Below are 7,846 nucleotides of genomic sequence, written 5' to 3'. Positions count from 1 at the left end.
CGGAGGCGGAGAGAACGGAAGGGGAAAGGAGGTCGCAGCGGGCACGCGGCGAGTCCCGCGGGAACCGGGCGGTGCCAGACGGCCGGCACGGCGCCGCTCCTCGCTGCGGGCGTCACAGAGCGCGGCGAGTCCGTCCCGCTTTGCGGGGTTGGGGCGTAAGGCCGGTCCCGCGACCCTTCCCTCGGATGGGAAGGGACGCGGCAGGGAAGTAATTAATCTCCAGGCCCTGGGCTGTGCGGTGCACCGCCCAGGTGTCAGTGCTGCCGCCTCCGCTATTAACGGCCGTGCGGGTGGGCCTAGCCGTTCTGGTGGCTAATGTAATGGGGGGAAGCTGCTTTAATTAACTTGTAATTCCTACCCGAACTAGAACAATAATAATAAATATGGAGGCGGCTGTCTCTGATTGTTCAAAGGGGGAAAGTTTAGTTAAAACAACTACTTAGTTCTTCGGGCCAGTTGCTGGTAACATATTAGGAGTCCTCTGACTACTGGTGGGTGGTTGAAACAATCTCAAGAGAAAAATGATCTCTGTCCAGTATATATGTTCTTTATGTCCGGTATATTGAATGCTGCAAATTTTCGTTTTTTGAATCGCAGGCACATAGTAGGTGTGGTCGAACAATGGCGCCCCACAGACGTCCACCTCCTAATCCCTGAAGCTGGGAATATGCTACTTTCCAGGGTGAAAAGGACTTGGCTCTGTGATTAAAGATCCTGAGATGGGAAAATCAATCTGGGTTATCCAGATGAGCTTAGTGTAATCACAAGAGTCATTAAAAGAGGGGAGGTAGGAAATTCGAAGTCAGTAATAGGAGAGGTGGCCCTAGAAGCAAGAGGTTGTAATGTACAGCGTGGTGACTATAATTAGTACCGTGTTGTGAAGTTGAAAGTTGTTGAAAGAGTAGATCTTAAGTGTTTTCATCATAAGGAAAAAAAATTCGTACATATGTGAGGTGGTCAACGTTGACTTCTGGTCATCACTTCGTAATACGGTACATAAATCATTTTGTTGTATACCTTAAACTTATACAATGTTAACATATGTCAGTTATACCTCAAAATCGGGAAAAGTTAATAAAAATTTATTTAATTTAAAAAAAAGCAGCAAGAGGTTGGAGTAATGTAAGAGGCAGTGAGCCAAGGAGTGAGTGCAGGCACCTTTGGAAGCTGACAAAGAAAAAGGATTCTTCCTTGAAGCTTCCAGAAGAAATACAGCCCAGTGCATACTTTGATTTTAGACTTTTGACCTCCAGAATGCTAAGAGAATAAATCTGTGTTGTTTAAAACTGCACAGTTTGTAGTAGTTTGTTATAGCAGCCATTAGAAGTTAGTACGGCAGATTTTCTATTGTTTTGCATAAAAGTGTAGAGAGAGGAACATCTGGTTAACTGAATCCTTGGGAGTCTCACTGAGGAATTGAATCTCTTCATTCTTCATAACGCATTTTGTTTTTGTTGGTCATAACTATGAACAAATACAGAGAAGCATTTCTCTGTTATTTTAGTAGGCTAAAAGAAGGATTTCAAGCACTCAATTGCTTGAAAAAAAACTGCCAGCACCATATTCCAGGGATGGTTGTCTACTTTGGTCAAAAGTTTATTATACAAAGGAACTGAATAGCTATTTCTCCAAAGATGGCCTATAAGCACATGAAAAGATGTTCAACAGCACTAATCATTAGAGAAATGCAAATTAAAACCATGAAATACCACTTCATACACATTGTGATGGCTATTAAAAAAACACAGAAAATAACATGGATTGGCAAAGATGGGGAGAGATTGAAACCCTTGTACATTGCTCGTGGAATGTAAAATGGTGTTGCTGCTGTGGAAAACTATGGCAGTTCCTCAAAAAATTGAACATAGAATTACCATCTGATGCAGCAATTTCACTTTTCTGGGTGTACACAGATTAATATCAAGCAGATATTTACACACGTGTGTTCATAGCAGCATTATTCACAATAGCCAAAAGATGGAAGCAACCCAGATGTCCATCAACAGATGAATGGGTAAACAAAATGTGATATATACATGCGATTAAATATTCAGCCATAAAAAGAAATGAAATTCTGATATATGCTACAACATGGATGAAACTTGAAAACACTGTGCTAAGTGAAAGAAGCTGGACACGAAAGGACAAATATTACATGATTCCATTTACGTGAGATACCTAAAACAGTCAAGTCATAGCAACAGAAGTTAGAAATTCTCGAGGGGAGAAGGGAATGGAGAGAAGTATTGTTTAATGGGTAGAGTTTCAGTATGAGATGATAAAAATACTCTGGAGATGGATAGCGGGGATTGTTGTGTGACAATGTGAAAGAACTTAATGTCACTGAACTATACCTTCAAAAATGGTTAAAATAGTACATTTTGTGTTTCTTTTACCATGATGAAAAAATAAGAGATTATTATCTCTCAAATTTTAATTTTGACTCTTTCTGGGCTATGAATTTATAAGTTTTGCCCTTTCTCTGGTTTTCTTTTCCTGCAATATCACTTCCTTAGTCATCAGTATTGAATGGATGAACCAGTGAATGTGTGAACTAGATTGTAAATAAGCTCCTGCAGGGCAGAGATTTTCCTTGCTTTGTCCCTCTTCATAGTTCAGAGAACGTCATCAACTCATAGGTGAAAAAAAGCCTTTCCCCAAATTCACTGAATCTGAAGTCTTTTATCAGGAAAGACGTAAATAATATCTCCCCTCTCCTTTTTTAAAATTGTTCCTCACTTATTTGTAAATCTCTTGAAATAATATAGACTTGACTAATTCTATAGAGAGCTGTTAAAAGACCTTTCCATTTTACATGGCAGTTTTTTCATCTGTGCTAAACTTTTCTTGGGTTATGAGCAAATGGACCACCCAGTGGAAAACTTTTTTGTTTTTTAAATTTACGAATCAAGTTTTGAAAGATGGTATCTTTACTGGATTAACATTTATAAACCAACTTAAAATTAAGTGTAGTTTAGTCTCATATTTTTTCAGTATCTAAAGGGTTAGTTCGAAATACCTAAATGCTGTAATAAATAGAAGAAATCAAGAAAGCAAAATGACAGATTCACAGAGAAGGTGACATTTGAAATTTCCTTCACTCCCACAAAGCAGAAACAGTAGCTCTTGTCTTGTGACCCTAGAACTTGGTAATACCTTTATTGTAATATCTATTACACTGCTTTATGCCTCCCTCCCTTATCGCATTCTTCCTCTTCCCACCCCCGTTAGGCTGTGAGCTCTTCAAGGTCAGAGGCCATATTTTATACTAGTCTCTAACAAAGCCTAATATTTTTGGACTGAATGAAAGAACGAATATAACTCATATACTACGGTCCAGAAGTTTACAATCTGTTTAAAAGCCAGATGAATGCCCTTATTGTATTGGTTTTATAAGGACATTTCTATATAATGTAAAAAGCAGTTTGTTTTGTCCTTGACATTACTTTTTAACTATTGCATTTGAAAGATAGCATAATGAAGGAGAATCCTACAATTTAGGTCCTACCATCAATTAGATATGTGATTTTGGAGTAAGTCATTGTAACTTCTCTGAACCTCAGTTTCCTCATCTGCAAAATGGGATTTTGGTATCAGCCTTATCTCCTTTATAGAATTGTAGTGAAAAATACATGATTTAAAAAGAATTTCTGAAATTTAAAGTTTCCACTTAAGTATGAAATATTATTTTTATTACTTTTTTTGGTCTACTCAGTTATTCTAGATATATGATCATAAAAGAATAACAGATTTATTCATTGAAAAATATTTATTAATGGCCTACTCAGTGACATCTCCTGTTCTAAACTGATTAATTCTGAAATACTAACTTTTTACTTCCCAAGAGTATGTTCTCTTTCCTGTGACAAATCAGACACACTGACTTGTTTTAGGTAGTGCATAAAAGCTTTATCTAATCTTAAATACATAATGTTTATCTTAAAATATTCAAAATCCTTTCCTAATTTATGGAAGAATATTTAATCAATAATTGTGTACCACTTACTTTATATTTCACTCTGCTCATGACAAATATCATGAAACAGCATATAGATCAGTTCAAAAAGTGTTTCAGCCTACATATATTTTGGAGAAATTAGACAGCAAATAAACACAGTTTATTTTCTTTCTCTTTAATCTGCTGCCCAGTAATACTGGATATCAAAATCTAAGTCAGCTTAGAATTTTTTTATGTTTTGTGTTTCATAACTTGAAAACGTTAGGGTAAAATAAAGCTAAATGATATGGCTATATCTCCAAACTTCCACCTGACAATCATAGTTGTGCACTGCCTCCCAGGTCCCTGTCCTTACCCAGGCTCTTTTCTGTATCTCACAGGTAGGTGGGAGTGGATTATGAAGAACTAACAATTCCAGGAACAAGAAGTGTGAACTTAAACATATTTGAGTGTCAAGTCCTCAGATGCTACTGATTTTGGTGAACAGCCTGATGATCCACCAGAAACTGATTAGTATATTCTGTCCAAGTAAGTTGTGGTAGATTGTTAAAGTAATGGAACCAATGAATTACACCTTCCAGTGTTTAAGTCCATGTGTAGGCCCCCTAACTCCTGGCTGAGCCATATGATTTGCTTTGGCCAATGGGACGTTAGCAAACATAACACAAGCAAAAGCTTAAAAAGGACTTGTCTATGGCTTCCCTAAGATTGTCATGTGAAGAAGCCCAAGCTACCTCTTGGAGGATAAGAGCACAGGGAGCAGAGACAGACCATCTCAATGGAGACTGCATAGCCCAAGCGGCCCCAGCCTGGGTTCCAGGAGATCACAGTATCACTAGTGACCCAGGCACGAAGAGAACTGCCCGATGGACCCCAGCCCAAGTTGCTCACCTACAGAATCATGGGCAAAGAAAACGGTTGTTATTTGGTGGTAGGTGGTTATACAGCGACAGATAATTGACATACCCTATTTCCCTAAATTTCAGGTGAAAACTTAGATAAATTGAAATCATGTGATCTGTCCTTGTCAATTCTTTATCTTGATACCAGCTAATTTAATTTACAGTACTTTCCTGTGTAATTCTCTTTCTCTTTGAAGATTAGTGTGAAGACTTTTCTGACTGAAATTTTCCTAATATGAATATTTTTACTTACTAATAGGGAACACTGCTCAGCATAATTTATAGGTCTATGTTCTAAAATTGTATTCAGAGATGCATCTTTCTCTTAGAAATGCTGCAGTATGCTTCTTATAAGCTTTAGTGGTCTACAATTTGTTTTTAAAGTATTATATAATTTCTTCATTTTTACTTTTTGAAGTTTGGCCACACTTATATCCATATTTTCCATAAACCACACTCTACTTGAAAGTTTACAAAGAAAGAAGGGTTAATGGACCTGTTAGGGTCTTACAGAGAAACAGTAGAAGAAACTATAATGATACCTAGGTCTTTTGATTCATGTTAACACCTTTATTCAGAATTTTACTAAAAGTGGTCGAAGGCAAATACTGTGGTTTTCTCTGTAATCCCATGGGTACCTCCAAGGAGAGCTAGGGGATTTAAGGAGAAAGATACTGAACAGTGAAGAGGAAGATGCATCACATATTTGGAGAGACTGGGTGTTGTCTGCCTATTTGCACAGATATTTTAAATGTCAGTTATTTTTCACTTAATTTATCCTTATGATATCCCAGTGAGTTTAGGAGGATGCTATTCCCATCTTACAAGAGAGAATTGTGGAGACAGCATAGAGCATTCAATTATAGCCTGTCAGAATGTGCTGGCCAAAAGAAATGTAAATAAGGCACCACTACTTAATTGGGTCATTAACTTAGGCCTGGTAGGACTCAACGACACTGACTTCTGGGAAGGAACACCTGGATTCTTATTTCAAACCTGACCTAGGGCCACGTCTCCCTCAATACCTCCTGATCCCACCTCTCAGTGTTCCTCAAACCTTGCAGAGCATAGAAACCCAGCTACTGCTTGTTAAGTAAATGTTTGAACTGTCAATGCTGACTTAACAGCAGAACAACGGGCTTTAAGGAAGTTTCCTGACCACAAGTGTATATTTCTCCAGATCTTCATTCTTGGGAACAATACACAAGTGTGTTGGAAAGATCACAGCCTTAAGAGTTACAGATTGGGGCTCTCAGTAAAAGTTAGACAGTTTCGCCTTTACTGGTTATGTGATTTTCTGACTTTAGTGATTGTTATAAATCACTTAGCACTTGTCAGGGGGCTGGCTAAGATACCGGCCATATCCTACCCACAAAGCAACAAAACTAAACACTTTTAAAAGCATGGAATACAGATATTAAGTTCATGAATTTTAATCCTGTTTTTCATCCTCTGTAATATAGGATGACTAAATGAAGTAGAGTTTTTAGGAAGTATCATGGCATAGTGCTTAAATGCACAAGCTCTAGAACCAGACCACATGGGGTGATAACCAAATCCTAGCTCTGATATTTATTAGTTTTGTAACATTGAGCAAATTATTTTACCTTCTGTGCCTCAGTTCCCTCTTGTGTAGATGGAGATAACATTGTAGGGGTTGTTGTGAGGATTAAATGAAGCACGGCACACAATAAGTGCTCAATTAGTTACTATTATAGTCAACTACGGTAAACCCATATTTTGGAAAATTTTAAATATATAGAAGTATATAAAGCCCTCAGCCCTCATTTACAAGCCCTGGCATGTAAATGATCGGGAAATATGGATGTGATTTTGTTTTATTTGAAATAATTTGGATTTGTAGGGTACACTTTGAGGAGCCCCAGTGGGATGAACGTTATTTTAGAGGAAAAGGCTCCTTCAAAATCAGTCGCTGCTTTATTTAAAAATAAAAAAGAGAAGAAGGCAAGGAGATCAGGAAGGTAGTAACTTTTTTTGATGTCATCTACTTGTCATCACCTAGGCATGGTAAAGTCACATCTGGCACAAGGCACTCATTATCTCCTTGTCTTTGACTTACAAGGTATAAGAATAAAGTGTTCCATGAATACTAATGTTAAAAACTGTAAGCTTTTTAAAAAATGACAACTGTGAACAGATTTTTATATAGATACATAAAATAATTCATTTCTGTACTGTTTTGTTAGAGCTTAATATTAGGGATAATTTTTTTAGGGCTCCTACTTCATGTCCCATTTGAAATCTGTGCCATTCCAGGGAAGTTTATTACGAAGACATGAATCACAGTGGGGCTGTGTGGACACTGGCATGTCTTCTTTTGAATAATAACCTCTTGGAAAATATGTTGTTTTTAAAAGAATAAATGCCCACTAACTATTTTCCTTTACTTCGTATGAATGTTGTATTTTCTTCTTTGTTGAAATGACAGGGATTCCTTATAGAAAAACAAAGTATAGTCACACAATATTTGAAAATACATTTTAATGCTTACTTTTCTTAACTGTGCCTCCCGGGAAGCAGGATATAACTTAACTTGGAAAACAATAGCGCTTTTAAACTGTTGAGATTCTTTGTGACTGCTGCATGGGGAGAGGTCTGGGCTTTTTGCTTTTTAATGTTTCCAATATCCGTCACGTCTTCCTCATCTGTTTACCTCCCGTTCCCTTTCTTCCCCTTTCTGTTCTTGATTTGCACTATCTACTGTATCACTCCCTTTTAAATAATCATTACTCTCCTTAGTATTCCTCCATTTCCTTTAGAATTCCTTTATTTATCCATTAAAGATACATCAGCTGCTTTATTGGTCTTAGTAGTTATTTCTAGTAATTAGCATATTGGCATCTTCTCCGTAAGCATTATCTTTATATTAACGCCGAGACCATGATAGAAGAAAATATGTACTCTAAAAATTACCTGGACCACTTTCACTTGCGTAGGTAATAGCATTTGTACTGAATTGTTGGCG

At 37.4% G+C, this 7,846-nt stretch overlaps 1 long non-coding RNA gene across 1 annotated transcript; it reads left to right on the top strand.

The window, feature by feature from the left end:
- Nucleotides 1-5: 5 nt before the first annotated feature.
- On the top strand, nucleotides 6-7,681 carry LOC116659997. Its single transcript, XR_004315350.1, has 3 exons — nucleotides 6-992; nucleotides 4,339-4,486; nucleotides 4,666-7,681. It is a non-coding gene; the product is annotated as an uncharacterized LOC116659997 (long non-coding RNA).
- Nucleotides 7,682-7,846: the final 165 nt, after the last annotated feature.

This window comes from Camelus ferus, chromosome 26, assembly GCF_009834535.1.
Source record: "Camelus ferus isolate YT-003-E chromosome 26, BCGSAC_Cfer_1.0, whole genome shotgun sequence".
Taxonomy (NCBI): Eukaryota; Metazoa; Chordata; class Mammalia; order Artiodactyla; family Camelidae; genus Camelus; species Camelus ferus.
Note: the sequence above shows the minus strand (reverse complement) of the source record. Positions and strands in the feature narration are given on the sequence as shown.